This window comes from Colobus angolensis, unplaced genomic scaffold, assembly GCF_000951035.1.
Source record: "Colobus angolensis palliatus isolate OR3802 unplaced genomic scaffold, Cang.pa_1.0 Scaffold503, whole genome shotgun sequence".
NCBI lineage: Eukaryota > Metazoa > Chordata > Mammalia > Primates > Cercopithecidae > Colobus > Colobus angolensis.
The window spans coordinates 768,418-784,138 of NW_012118522.1; positions in this window are offsets into that span (position 1 = coordinate 768,418).

The following is a 15,721-nucleotide window of genomic DNA, read 5'->3' on the forward strand; positions in this document are numbered from 1 at the left end:
TGCACCATTGAGTAAAACCAAACTCAGAAATCATTTGTGTCTGTTACACAAGCATGGTTTCTGCAGAAAAAGTAAATCAAAAGCAAAAAACAGCCCTCATTCTTTTATTCAGATAAGCTTGCATACTACACATTTGTTATAAATTAAATTTTAAGATACTTGTATCACTTTTGATGATTCTACATTTAAGCTGATGCTTTTGATTAGTCAACCAAAGACACATTCTCCCACCCTCAACAGAATTGAACTGTTTCTAATTTAATATCTTTATGAGAAAATTTACAATACAAGGAGGTAATTTTTCTCTTAGAGTTTGGAAAACATAGATGTACCTCCTTTAACTATAACTTAATGATGAGATTCAGTCTTTTCATTCACATGATTAAAAGGGAGTCTATAAGACCAGTAGTGAAACCTCCATTCTAGGCAAGAGAAAATCTTTAAGTTCATCAATCAAAAATACTTTTATTTTCACTTTTGCCTTCAGTTATCTTTGTCAGTACCTCCTTTATCACAACTGAATGCTGTCCTAGTCTGTGTTGTGTTATTATAACAGAATACCTGAGCCTGAGTCATTTATAAAGAAGTTTATTTGGCTCACCATCCTGGAGACTGGGAAGTCCAAGATCAGGCAGCCCATCTAGTGAGGGCCCAGTGCTGCTTCAACTCATGGCAGAAAGAGACATGCAGGAGAGGCTAGGTTTCTTTATACCAACATATTCTCTCAGGAACTAATCCATTCCCTCAAAAGCATAACTTGCTACTCTTGAAAGATGGCATTAATCTATTCATGAGGGTGGTGTCTCCATGATCCAACCACCTCCTACTGGGCCCCACCTTCCAATACTACCATATTGAGAATCAAATTTCAACATGAGCTTTGGTGAAGACAAAACACTTCCAAACCATAGCAGATACCCAGAGCCATTTTCTCTTCCTCATTCAAATACCTCACTTATATTTTAATTCTTCTTCGTTACCTTATTATAACTCAACTGAGAGCTTGGCTAGTTATGCTCATATGTTGAGAAGATGATTGACTATGGTAGGAAAAGACCATTGACCCATGAGCACAAAATTAAGTTATTTTCTTGCCTCTCTCTCTTATCAACATAAACCCTGAGAAACCACTTTGAGACTTCAGTTACTTTATTTGTAACATTAGAGAGTAAATATAGAATTGTGACAGTTCACAAGATGCCAGAAACTACTCAAAAATTTTGGCATTTATTGTTTTATTTAATTCATATAAAGCATTAATTATAACATTAATATAATGTTAATATTATCCTCATTTTACGTGTGAATTGAGGCTTATAATAGAGTGGCAGGCATGAGAGGGAAACTTAGGTCTTCCTGAACATTACATTCAATAGGATCATTTGAAACCCATTAGTGGTATTAAGAATGAAATAAAATAATGTTATTTTTTCTTAACTAACCTGGCTTACCGACTGAATGATTTAAACAGTCTGAATATTTGCTTAGCCATTTACCTGCTTTGTCAGCTGAGTTTAAGATAAAGTCCAAGCAAAAGCATAGCACAGTAAACCTACAGTAGCGCAGAGAAGAGACAGACTGATTCCTCATTGTGCAGCATTTATAACGTGAGTTTCAGATGGGTCACTTCTTTGTGAGCCTTCTGATACATTTTTAATATATACATTTGTTTATATTTTAATGAAACAAACACAGTTTCTGGATCAGGGACAGATTATTATTATTTATAACAACAAACACATTTGTTTTCCATGCCTGATTTCCCCACCTCAGGGCAATGCAAAGAAATCAGATATATCTCATGCATAACAAAGGTTGTGAATTTGTTTCTTTTTTTTTTTTTACTATTTTTTTTTTTTTTTGGTCACAGGGGAGGAACTTCAAAACTATAAATGTGAGACTTTATATAGGCTGCATGCTGCCTTCTCAACTGCCACCCTCCAGAGAAAGAGAGAAACTTTATCTTCCTAAACAAAGTATTTGGGAAGAAAAGCAAGCATTTGGTTCCAGAGGCAATAGGTTTTATTATCCTTTGAACAAGAACAAATGGTTCTATCATAAAGGAACTAAGCAACTCTGGCTCTAAGGCGCTTACAATGAGAAACAAATGGATCTGGAAAAATATTTATACCACTATTTATAAATTATCTATATTTAGAGCATGTCATTTGTTTGCTCAGAAAATCCTAACTATACAGCAATATAAAAATATTCATATTGCTTCTAACCACTTAGTATCCCCTGTATAAAATAAGAGTGTTGCTATACAAAGTCCCCAAATTCCATCTATTTATAACATTTTTATGAAAATGATAACTGCATTAAGAAAAAAGAAAATGGCCAGAAACAATTAAATTAACTCGAGAAATCTACTGACAAAATGGCAAACTGGAAAAGACACTGATGTAGGTGTTATTATCTCTCTGATCTAGGACAAATCACTTAAACTGTGTCAGCTTCAGTGTTCTCACAGGTTAAATTAATAGCTTGGACTACAATGGAGCTAATATTTTCTTCATAAGACTATTTCTGAGTCACAATAAATAGATATTTGTGTTTTAAATATGTATATATGTATACATGTACATATATAAAAAAGGAGACATCTATCTATATATATCCATTTCCAGTCTCAAATTTGCATCAGTGGCTTTATTGGCCAGATCTACAGTTGCTATATGAAGTAATATTTGAGTCACTCATTTAATTCATGCCAAAAATCCACTTTGCATTAATCATAGTTCACACCAGGTGTTAGTTTTCTTTATTTTCCCAAAAGAAACTGAAAAACAGAAGAATGTTTTGTACAGTGGCTCTCACGCTGTGGCATACATCAGAATCACCTGGAAAGCTTGCTGCTATTGTGCCCTCCCCAGAGTTCTTTTTTGGTATATCTGGAATTGTAGCCTAGAACTTGCCTTTTTAAAAAGTTATCAGATGATATTAATGCTGCTAGTCCACAGACCACAATTTAAGAACCCCTGACCTAAAGAATGTTTCTAAACCCTTCATGTAGAGGAATCACTTGGGGATCTTGGAAAAAGGCACATTTTGATCCAGTGGATCATGTTGGGACTTGCCATTCTGCATTTGTAACAAGATTCCAGGTGACATTGCTTCTCCTCATCCACAGACCATGCACTTCCAGTACAAATGATCAGCCCAGGCATCCCCTAAGAGATGTTACTACGCAAAATTGAAACTCAGTTGTACAAACATGGTGTCTGTAGTTAATAATACTGTACTGTATACTTGAAATTGGCTAAGAGAGTACTGTAGATCTTAAGTGTTCTCATCCATATCCCCTAAAAAGATAATTATGTGAGACATGTTAACTTGGTCATGGCAATCATTTCACAATGTATACTTAAATCATCACATTGCACACTTTACATAAAATTTTGTTTTCAATTGTACCTCAATAAAGCTGCAAAAATCCTCAGTTGTGCAAACACATATTGATTACCTACTATGTATCACACACTATAAACACTGCCAGTGTCCAGAACTGAAAGAGACCCTGCTCAATGAGGTTCAGAGCAGAAATCAGAAAATTAAACAAACAGATGTAAGAAACACAATCATAAAGGCATAATGAAAAAGGGCTACAGAAAACAAATAATGAACCAATTAGTTCCGACAAGAAGCGGATGATGTTTGGGAGCAGCACAGAGAGCAGGTCTTTTCTCAGAGAAAGTCAGCTCTGATATATTTTACCTAAAAAGGCTCAGGAAAAGTAAACCTAAGGTGCAATATGGCAGACTTTCTTAAATAAGCACGTACACTAGAGTAGGCAGAAAAAAAAAAAAAAATCACCGCTCTACATAGAGCAAACAGGCAACCATTTTCACTTTAAAAGGACCTGAAATTAGCTAAACAAATAAACGGACATGTTAAGCCTCACTTTCAAAATAAATAAACAAGTGACTAAAATTAGTCCATAGGATTTCAGGTAAACAATGCTTCAAAAAATTATTCAGATACCCAAGGATTTAAGTTTATGCAAATACCACTTAGGCTAAAGCAAACAAAACTTAAGAGTTTTTTACAGATCTCAGGAAGAAAAGGCCCCTCTGCACTGCCTGGGCCAAATTTAAAACCTCACCATAGCTCTGATTGACAAAAAACAAATCTCTGCCTCCAAACATTCTCTGGCCTGATAGCTGAACTTCAGCCTCAGGACGCTGGAGACAGTTGAGTCCTGCATAATCAAGAGTCCTGTGAGGAAATGTTTTCTTCCGATGTAAGAGAAAGTGTAAACACCCTCCAGTGTTCAGTTACATGTCTGTCTTTGTAGACAACAGAAAACTAAAACACAACAAAACTTTGCTTTCCTTTCTATACAGAGAAACAACTAATGAATTAAAATTGAAAACGCATGCAAATCATTAGATGTAATGGAGCCAACACAAAATGGGTTCTGGTAGAAATTTATGTCATATTTTACAGAATGAAAGAGAAGAAAATAAAGATACTATTGTGTATGAGGAATTTTTGAAAGCTATTGCTATTTAGAGGAGAAAATGAAGATAGGGCTGTAACATCCTCTCAATGTCATCTGTTAAGAGAATTGACCTTTAACTCGTGGCAGGTGAGAAATGGCTGAGACTCAGGCTAAGGCACTTCTAAACACACACACGCACACCTTCTCCTTGCTACTCTGGGTTTATCCTCAACCCCAGACCTCATTTTAGAAAGTCAAGAGACAACAACCAGAAGCAAACAAACAAATGTGTGGAGAGTTCAAGAGTAAGAGTTTTCTCTCTCTTCTGATGGAGAGTTTTGAATTTATATTCAAGAGCGTGATTTCCACAGGGAGGGTAACACACCCACCATCTACTAATGAGCTTAACCGGGGGCATGAATGCCGGAGAGCCGGCTCATTTTGTTATAGGAATCATCTGGACTTGGTACTGTCAATTCATGTCACTTAAAGCCAAACTGAATATAATGTTAATATGCTCTCTCCTTTCCCATCCTTGGTTATGTTCACTGCTTACTGAATACCTATTATAAATAAAAAAGTTATGAATATGTAACCTCTGGGAAAAATGCCACAATAATATTGATCAGTTTGCAATGTACATTACATTGCTTATAATGGAATATCACCAAATTCACAAAGCAATTGGCCAGGCACTATCAATGACATCTTTCCAGTACATGCCCTCCTGTCCTTGCCTTTAATGGCATGGCTCACTGCTACAACCTTGGGGACATCACTCACCTCCTGTTTATTTACTTCATTTTAATGAATGCCAGAACTGAAGGGGATTTTATATGCCTAGGACTGAAAGTACTGTCCCTGCTTAATCAAATAATACAAAATCTGTGCGATTCATGGCCCTGACTTTTAGACAGATGAAGTGGAGTGGGGAGGATGAATAGAAAATAAGGGTTTTTTTGTTTTGTTTTGTTTTTAAAGAACAAACCAAAAACATTTTTTAAAGAAAAGACATTATATCTTTCTGTTTTGTTTCGGTTTGTTTTGAAATACCTGTTTCTATAGTTTAACAAGCGGCAGTTAAAGCTCATGCAATAAAATATAAAAAAGAAAATGAATGTAAACATTTTCTGAGAACTACTCTTTATAGATTTTAATGTGATGTTACCCTCTATTTAAGCATATGCTTGTAAGTGCACTGACTCAGAGTATATTGGATGTGTCAGAATGTGGAGTTTTAATAACTAGGAAAAAAATCTCAGATAAACTCGACTCTTAGACAAGAACAAAAATGTCGTTCTTTTTGCAGCTGGATTTTAATACATCCAGGAGTGCTGGAAATCAATATCAAATCCCAGGGTCCTTCTGCTGAGATATTCAAAATGTTATCTCTAATGGGAGTCGTATCAGAAAAAAAGGTAGATATAACCTAGGGCTGAGCAGTTCACACAAGAGTGGGAAAGAGTTTTTGCTGAAAATCTAAACATACCTTGTATCCCCTTTTCTTTATCATCATAATTTTAGCAAACAACGTAACCATTATTCGGAACTGAAAGCCCGATGTAAAGGTAGATAATTTTGGAGAAATTATTTTCTCTTGTTTAGTAATTATCATTAATGAAAGAAAGATTTCTTAAATACTAATAAATCAGAGCTGAATTGACTGACCATGCATCCAAATTGCTGCATTATTCACACTGGAATTACTCCAAAGATTAGCTGCAAATTGCCCTCTAAATTGAATTTATGGTTTCATTTTTCATAACTACTGTGTTGTGACAGATGAAAGGAATCTGAGAGGAAAATGACAGCAATGGACCCAATTTCTTAGTGCTCTATCTGTAAGATAGGAGCCAAACTGTCTCTATAATTTATTTTGGCAAGCACAAAATCCTGGTAGGCTGAAATCCAAAATTTTGAACCCTAAGTTCCCCTCGAGGGAGGGAAAAGGTCAGTATTGTATTTTTGCCAAGTGGAAGCTAGTCAAATCAATATCCATGGAAGGAGTTCACATGTATGATTCAATTATTTTGTCTGTTACATCTCTTTGATTTTATCCACACAATGACACCATGGAATAGATAATCACATGCCCATTTTAGAGAAAGAAAGAGTAGGGATGAGTAATCTGCCTCAGTCTGGTTTTTTGAGGCAGAGTCTCGCTCTGTCACCCAGACTGGAGTGCAGTGGCCAGATCTCAGCTCACTGCAAGCTCCGCCTCCCGGGTTTACGCCATTCTCCTGCCTCAGCCTCGGGAGTAGCTGGGACTACAGGCGCCCGCCACCTCGCCCGGCTAGTTTTTGTATTTTTTAGTAGAGACGGGGTTTCACCGTGTTAGCCAGGATGGTCTCGATCTCCTGACCTCGTGATCCGCCCGTCTTGGCCTCCCAAAGTGCTGGGATTACAGGCTTGAGCCACCGCGCCCGGCTCAGTCTGGACTTTTGAGAGGCCTATCTCCAAATCCCATAGCTAGGACCTTCAGCCACGCCCACCCCCAGGAAGGGCTACTGATTTGATCGCGTTACCAATTCAGACCTATTAGTTTTCTGTTTAGCAGAGTCTCTTGTAGTTTCCTTTGCATCAAAAAAAAACAAAAAACAAAAAACAAAAATCACTACAGTCCAAGTTAGATAGAAGGAAAAGTCAATCAACTCTACAAACTGGGCATCACAAACATGCCTAAATCTTTGGTACAACTGTTTTTAGACTGTTATTGAAAAGCTGAAACAAAATAAGTGCTTCCAGATCAGAGAGACAGTAAAGGCCTTTATATGAGATAGATAACTTGCTGCAATACAGAACGGCGAAGACAATTTTGTTAGCCTTTAAATTGGGTTTGTATCGTCTGGGCCTCTTGGGTTAGAAATGATTGAAAACAAATATTGGGCTGGAGCTAGTGACAAGTGCAGTTGATGCCTTCAGGTTTATGAGACACCAGCATGTGAACATATGCTCTGTTTGTAAGACAAATGATTAGGCAGCCTCCCACAGCTTTCTGTTTCTAAAGGTTTAGAACGTATCATCATTTTTCTTCTGTAATAGCCTTAGGTATTCTTTTATCAGACTAGCTCTTGGATAACATACAGAAACCCAGGCATTTAAGGCATTTCTAAAATGCACAAGAGCAAATTAAGTTATTTCTATTTACAAAGAAGTATTTTCACCCTATGCTTGTTAATAAAGAATTTATATGATGCTTTCAGATAGCAGAAGTAAAACCTTTACCAGTGAGAAGGAAATCGCAAAGCTCTGGATCTCTAGATAAATCTCTTTCCATCCTATGAACTTTTAATCCAATGATTTTGTTGCTGATTTTATAATGTATCTTTTTGGGGGGCATATGATTTAACTCTTTTCTCTTTTGAAGATTATTTTTAATAGTTTCACTTCTTCTAGTATAACATAAGCTTTCAGCTATAGATGTACATTTCCACTCTGGCTAGTGCCACATGCTGCCTTTATCTCACCAAACTGACCCATTTGTGTTTTACCTTTGTTTATTTTCCATAAAACTAAGGTGTTTACATTCAAATTTAAAGTCAAACACTACTCTTCATTTATGACAAATGTGAAAACTGAAAGTTTACTCAATAATTCCATGTAAATGGACAATATAGTGCTAATTCTGGATATCTACAATAACTAAATACTTTTCATTTTGAATTTTGCCGTTATATAGAAAAGACAAGCCAAGGTCCGTGGTGCCCCAGGTATTTTAGTGGAGTAAGTTCAGATGTTCAACCCTGCTATTTTTCATTAAGGATAGGGTTAGTAATGCCTACTCACAAAAATTTTGTGAGAACATGATTAGAGAACCAATTCTTTAGATCTTATTCATAAGGCATGTCTCGAGCATTCACATCATTTCTTAAAAGAAGGGGTTGAACTTCACTACTAGGCAAAAGAAAAGAGCCATGATGAAAGAGAAAAGCATTACAAAACCTAAATCAATGGCTTGAATTTTGGTTTCAAGGATGACTTTAAATGTATGAAATATAAAAACACATGTTTGAAAGAAATACAGAGGAATACTCGTAACTTGAGTAGTAGTACGCTTGGGACCTGGGTTAGGTAGACTTTTACTTTCTGTTAAATGTTTCTGCAATTTTTGAAGTTGTTTATAATAAGCACATTACTTTCATGATCAGAATTTCTCATAAATATTTTAAAAGTAAAAAGTGCGTAGAATATGGTGAGTATTCAATTGATAAGTTTCTTTTTTCATCTTTCAGATTCACCAGCTATAAAAATAAGAGCATTAATTTTTCATTCATACTAATATTTATTGGCTACCTACTACTTCTGAGCTCTTCTCAGCGCTGAGGATTCAAAACTGAAAGAAAATAGGTCTCTGTCTTCTATTTCTGTCAAGACATAGGGACAAGTAATAAGACTTTCAAAATTACTTGTAAGGAAACTTTTCAAAAGCTTTCTCTCAATCTGATTCTCAACTGAATGCATACCACAAAGAGTTTTCCCACCAGAAAACTAGCCACGACGCTCTGAAAATTGATGTTAGAAAAATATTTCAGACATATGTGAACAAAATAAAAATTATGATATTATATTGTTTGGTGGGTAAAACAACAAGCATATGTTTGACCTACATATAATTGCTGTTTTTATAGATCAACATGATGAAGTATCAGCCCTTCTGCATGATTCAACTTAATATTCACTCTCAAGATAGTTTTAAGACAATATTGCACATTTATTTCTCACAAAATAAATGTATTTCTCACTTTATAAACCTAGACTTCAGTGTTCCTTCAAATTCTCAGAATATTTTTCCAGACAATGTTTGATAATCTGCATTAGTAGGTAGGGGCAACAACACATATATAAGCCAAATTTACCGAAAGTCAAAAAATTATTCACGTATGGCTTTCAGATATTCACCAGAAAGTGCAAGTATAGATGCCTTAGTGAACGAAATTAACAAAAGGCTCTCCAACCTGTTCTGTTAGACTATATCAATAACTAGAAAGCAGGATGTACAGAATGGAGAAGCCTCCACTCCTCCGGTGAATACTTCAATGATTTTGTTGTGCAAATGATTGAGGCAGAGTAAACTTTAGCAGAGTGATAGTCTAACAGAGAAAATCTTCCTTACCCTGTACAGCATCAGTGCCTCTTCATCATCAATACCTTAATTGTGAAAGAAGCTATGAGAGATAAGTAACAACAACAGCAAAGAAAACAACAAAGTAAAACACCTTGAAAAAGCAGTTCCTTAGGTGGTTGAATTTGCGTATTCCCTGAGTGTTTCCTGGCACTCTTAGAGGAACTTGAAGTCATTGTGAATACTCAAGTGGGAAATTGCAAAGAGCATGAAGGGACTTTGGGGACAGTCACAGAGGTTGAATTCATAACTACTCTGTTTCTGACATATCTCTCTAAGCGAGGGAATAGGGAATCTGGGAGTTGGCACTGATTTGGCTTCTGTGAGCCTGGAGTAGGTGCTCCTGGGCTGAGATATCTCAGGGGAGGGAAACCTAGGAAGCAAAAGAATTTAAATGGAGCGGAAAGCACACATGGAACTCTAAGCATAGGGCCAAGAACAAAACAGTCAGGCAGTTGGGTGGAGCCTGTGGCTGAATTTAAGGACGAATTTAATTCTCATAACTTCCTTCTGTCCTATATGCTATTACTATTATTCTGTTTTAGTTCCACCTTATTTTTACACTCCAATATTTGAACATAAGTCACCAATACTTGTACAGACTGTTCTAACATGTTAAAAATTGCTCACCATCATTTCTTGCATCTTCAGACGTCTAAGTTCATTTTTCCTTTTATTGAGATACATTTTGGTATTTTTCCAGCTAAAATCTGTGGGTCATATGCTCTGCTTTGTCTAAAAATGCCTTCATTGCATTTCTCAAACAGATATATGTATTACATACACAAATATACATATTTTGTTGAATACAACATACATTGAGTAATGCACACGTGTATTGCTTGATAAATTTTTATTCAGTGAAAACATCCTAATCTGAACCAGGGCAAGAAACAGAACATGATTATCACCCTGGAATCTTTCTTCCTGTCCTAGTGCAGTTATTATTCCACCTACCCAAAGTAATAACCACAATCCTCAATGGCTAACTACTTTCAATGCTATGGATTAGGTCTGCCTATTTTTAAAATTCATATAAATGGAATTATGTATGTAGTCTTTTGTTCAGGCTTATTTTAGTCAACATGATTGTAACTTTGTTTTGTTGTTTCTTTGAATTATCATTGCTAGATATATATCTCTTTTATTATAACAATTCATTTCTTCCACAGTTGTGGACATTTGGATTATTTCTGGTTATAGGCTGCTACAAGTAGTTCTTTTATAAACATCGTTGCATTTGTATTTAGTACATATATGTACATGTTTTGCAGAGGTATACACATAGGATACTAATATAGTCAGCTTAAGTAGATACTTTCCATTTTTCAAAGCAGTAGTATCAATTTATACAACAGCAGGGTATGAAATTAAAAGATAATTTTCAAAAATTGGTAAAATTATGTCCAATACAAGTATAAAAATGGACACTTTAAAGATTTTATTTAATACATTAACTGAGACACCTAGGCAGATGTTATAATCAATTTAAAAAATAATCCAGAGGAATATAATATTCATGTGAAAATGAAAACAGCTCAAAGATAATAAACAAGGGTAGAATAAACAGGGGTAGAAAAGAATATAACATATGTAGATGACTCATTGCTATAAAATAGCTTAAAGAGGCTAGAATCAAATGACATAGGAGGGTACTTTACATAATGCATAGTTTTTCACTGAAATACATTATATTTTCTGAACAGAGTTTCGACTGATTCCAAAACTCTCCAACACTTGTCAGCCTTAACTTTTACCTATCCTTATGGGTACACATTGTGGTTTTAATTTGGATTATGCTGATGATTTATGACTACGAACACATTTCTAGATATGTTAATCGGCCACTTGGCCTTCCTTTTTGGTTAGTCTATTGAAGAAAACTATCTCTTTATTCTAGTATGTTGACTACTTTTTATTTGTGCATTTGTAGAAATTCTTTATATATGCTGTATATAGGCGCTTTGTCAGTACATGTATTGGTCTATGACTTGCCCTTTTCACAAGCTTAACTTTCAAATAATACATGGAATTCATTAAGGTCTTCCTTGTTCAAATTATATGCTTGAATTTCTACAGCTTCTATGGTCCTTTTGTTTTTTCTAATCTCAGCCCTTTGTAGATGTCGTTCCATCTTTTATGACTTATAATTTTGTTTTGGGGATATATGCTGTAAATTTATTTGTTATTTCTTCACAGATCTTTTCACTTGCTCTTAAATCTCATTTTTTTTTCTTTGCTCAGAAGACTTTTAGTTTAACTCTAGTGTTCTACAGTTTCAATAGTTTGTGTTAATGTGAATTTGCTTGTATTTAATCTAGTGGGAATACTTTCTATTCCCTGAATCTGAGTAATGAGGTATTTCAGTAATGTTCTTTTAGCAATTCTCTTCAATTTTATATCCTAAAACTTTGCATCTATGTCATTCTCTCTATTGCTCCTTCAAAAACCTATATTAGATGTTTGTCAGATTTTTTCCCTCATGTATCTAAACTGTTCAGATTTTTCATCTCTGCATCCATTCTGCTATATTCTGTGTAATTTCTACAATCTGTTTTCCAGTTCACTAATTCACTCTACAGCTCAGTATAACCATGTGTTCAACCCATTCTTTGTGTTTTAAATTTCAATGACAATATTCTTTAGCTATAACATTTCTATATGGTGCTTTAACTTACCATCCTAAATTTTTTTGTTTTTATTTCAATTCTACTTTTTTTCTATTTTACTCCTTCAATTATGTCTTCAGTCTTATTTTTCTCTTTTTTTATTGTAAAAACACATGACATAAAACTTGCCATCTTAACCATTTTAAGTGCACAGTACAGTAGTGATAACTTTGTGCACACTGTTGTCCAAGATATCTCTAGAACATTATTTTGCAAAATTAAAACTCTGTATCCATTGAACAACTTCCATTTCCCTCTTACCCTAGCTCCTGGCAAGCACCATTCTACTTTCTGTTTTTAAAGAGTTTGACTACTTTAGAGGTTTCATATAAGAGGAAACACATGCTATTTGTGTTTTTGTGACTGGCTTATTTTACTTAAAACAATGTCCTCAGAATTCACCTGTTTTAGCATAAGACAAGATTTCCTTTTTTGATAAGGCTGAATAATACCTGATTGTATGTAGATACTATACTTTTTATCCATTTATCTTTTGAAAGGTATTCAACTTGCCTCAACTTCTTGGCTATTAAGAATAATACAGCCATCTGATCTTTGACAAACCTGACAAAAACAAGAAATGGGGAAAGGATTCCCTATTTAATAAATGGTGCTGGGAAAATTGACTAGCCATAAGTAGAAAGCTGAAACTGGATCCTTTCCTTACTCCTTATACGAAAATTAATTCAAGATGGATTAGAGATTTACATGTTAGACCTAAAACCATAAAAACCCTAGGAGAAAACCTAGGCAATACCATTCAGGACATAGGCATGGGCAAGGACTTCATGTCTAAACCACCAAAAGGAACGGCAATAATTAAACTAAAGAGCTTCTTTCTACACAGCAAAAGAAACTACCATCAGAGTGAACAGGCAACCTACAGAATGGGAGAAAATTTTTACAATCTACCCATCTAACAAAGGGCTAATATCCAGAATCTATAAAAAGGTTAAACAGAATTTTTGAAGTTTGATGTAGTCTCACTTGTCTATTTTTGTTTTTGTTGCCTGTGCTTTGGTGTCATATCCAAAATCGCTGCCAACTCCAGAGGCATCATGATTTTCCCTTATGTTTTCTTTTAGGAGTTTTATAGTTTTGGGGGTACATTCATGACCTTAATCTATTTTCAGTTAACTTTTCCATATGATATTATATAAAAGTCCAACTTCATTCTTTTCAATGTGAATATCCAGTTTTCCTAACAGCATTTATTGAAAAACTGTCCTTTCTCCATTATGTCGCCTTGGAACCCTTATTGAAGATTGTTTGTGTCAGTCCATTTTCACATAGCTGTAAATATACTACCGGAGACTAGGTAATTTATAAACAAAAGAGGTTTAATTGACTCACAGTTCCATGGCTTAAGAAACCTAAAGAAACTTGCAATTATGGCAGAAGGTGAGGTAGAAGCAAGGCACGTCTTACGTGGCAGCAGGTGATGGAGAGAGTGCAGGGGAAACTGCCACTTTTAAACCATAAGATCTCATGAGAACTCACTATCACAAGAACAGCCTGGGGGAATCTGTCCTCAGGATCCAATCACCTCCTGCCAGGTCCCTCCCTCACACCTGGGGATTACCATTCAACATGGTAATCCATTTGGGTGGGGACACAGAGTCAAACCATATCATTCCTGGCCCCTCCCAAATTTCATGTCATTTTCGCAGTTCAAAACCAATCATGCCTTCCCAACAGTTACCCAAAGTCTTAATTTGTTCCTGCATTAACTCAAAAGTCCAAGTTCAAAGTCTCATCTGAGACAAGGCAAGTCCCTTTCACCTATCAGCCTATAAAAAGAAAACAAGTTAGTTACTTCCAAGATACAATGGGGGTTCAGGCATTAGGTAAATCTTCCCATTCCAAATGGGAAAAGGTGACCAAAATAAAGGGGCTACAGGCTCCATGAAAGTACAAAACCCTTTAGGGAACTTCCTAAATCTTGAAGCTGCAAAATAATCTCCTCTGACTCCATGTCTCACATCCAGGGCACATTGATGCAAGAGTTGGGTTCCCAAGGCCTTGGGCATCTCTGCCCCTTTGGCTCTGCAGGCTACAGCTCCTGTGGCTGCTTTTGAGTACCTGCAGCTTTTCCAGGTGCCCAGTGCAAGCTGTCAATCAATCTACCATTCTGGGGTCTGGAGGATAAGGGCAGTGGCTCTTTTCTCACAGCTCCACTAGGCAGTGTTCCAGTGGAGACTCTGTGTGGAGGCTCCAGCTCCACATTTCCCCTCTGCATTGCCCTAGCAGAGGTTCTCCATTAGGATTCTGCCACTGCAGCAGAATTCTGCCTGGACATCCAGGCATTTCCATACATGATCTGAAATCCTGGTGGAGCCTCCCAAAGCTCTTGTCTTCTGTGCACCCACAAGCCAAATACCATGTAGAAGACGCCAAGGTGTGGGGCTTGTACCCTCTGAAGCCATGACCCAAGCTTTACTTTGGGCCTTTTTAGCCATGGCTGGAGCTGGGATGGCTGGGACACAGGGTGCCATGTTCCAAGGCTATACAGAGCAGGGGGGGCCCTGGGCCTGGCCCACAAAACTATTTTTACCTTTTTAGGCCTCCAAGTCTGTGATGGGAGGGACTGCCATGAAGATCTCTAAAATGTCCTGGAGACATTTTCCCAGTTGTCTTGGCTATTAACATTTGGCTCCGCATTACTTATGCAAATTTCTATAGCTGGCTTGAATTTCTTCCCAGAAAATGGGTTTTTCTTTTCTTCCAAATTGTCAGGCTGCAAATTTTCCAAACCCTTATGCTCTACTTCCCTTTTAAACATACGTTCCAATTTCAAACCATCTCTTTGTGAGTGCATATACCTGTACACTTTCAGCAAAAGCCGTGTCACCTTTTGAATGCTTTGCTGCTTAGAAATTTTTTCTGCCAGATAGCCCACATCATCTCTCTCAAGTTCAAAGTTCCACAGATCTCTAGGGAAGAGGCAAAATGCTGCTAGTCTCTTGCTAAAGCATAGCGAGAGTGACCTTTGCTCCAGTTCCCAATAAATTTCTCATCTCCATCTGAGACTACCTCAGCCTGAACTGCATTGGCCATATCACTATCAGCATTTTGGTCAAAACCATTCAACAAGTCTCTAGGAAGTTCCAAACTTTCACACATCTTTCTGTCTTCTTCTGAGCTCTCCAAACTGTTCCAACTTCTTCCCATTACCCAGTTCCAAAGTTACTTCCACATTTTCAGGTTATCGTTATAGCAGTGCCAACTATTCCGGTACCAATTTCCTGTATTACTCCATTTTCATATTGTTATAAGGATACTACCTGAGACTGGGTAATTTATAAACAAAGGAGTTTTAATCAACTTACAGTTCTGCATGGCCTCAGGAAACTTACAATCATGGTGAAGATGAAGGGGAAGCAAGGCATGCACATCTTACATGGCAGCAGGAGAGAGAGTGTGCAGGGAAACTGTCACTTTTAAACTGTTAGATCTTGTGAGAACTCCCTAACGATCACAAGAACA